Source organism: Eimeria mitis, genomic scaffold (assembly GCF_000499745.2).
Source record: "Eimeria mitis Houghton genomic scaffold, Emh_scaff392, whole genome shotgun sequence".
Classification (NCBI taxonomy): Eukaryota; Apicomplexa; class Conoidasida; order Eucoccidiorida; family Eimeriidae; genus Eimeria; species Eimeria mitis.
Genome location: NW_013572256.1, coordinates 20,705 through 21,021, shown reverse-complemented (window position 1 = coordinate 21,021; position 317 = coordinate 20,705).

The following is a 317-nucleotide window of genomic DNA, read 5'->3' as shown; positions in this document are numbered from 1 at the left end:
GCTGCTGCTCCTGCTGCTGCTGCTGCTGCTGCTGCTGCTCCTGCTGCTGCTGCTGCTGCTGCTGCTGGTGGTTGTGGTGGTGGTTGTGGTTGTGGTGGTGCTGCTGCCGCTGCTGCTTTTGCTGCTGCTACGATTGCTGCTTGTCAGTACCTCTGCTGCTGCTGCTGCAGCAGCAGCAGCAGCAGCAGCAGCAGCTGTTTGTATTTTAGGGTTTAGGGTTTATATATTTTTTGTGGTGTGTAGGGTATGAGGGTTTAAATAAACCCTATTTGTATCGGCGTATAGAGGAAGAGCAAAAAGAAAGAAAAGAAAACGAG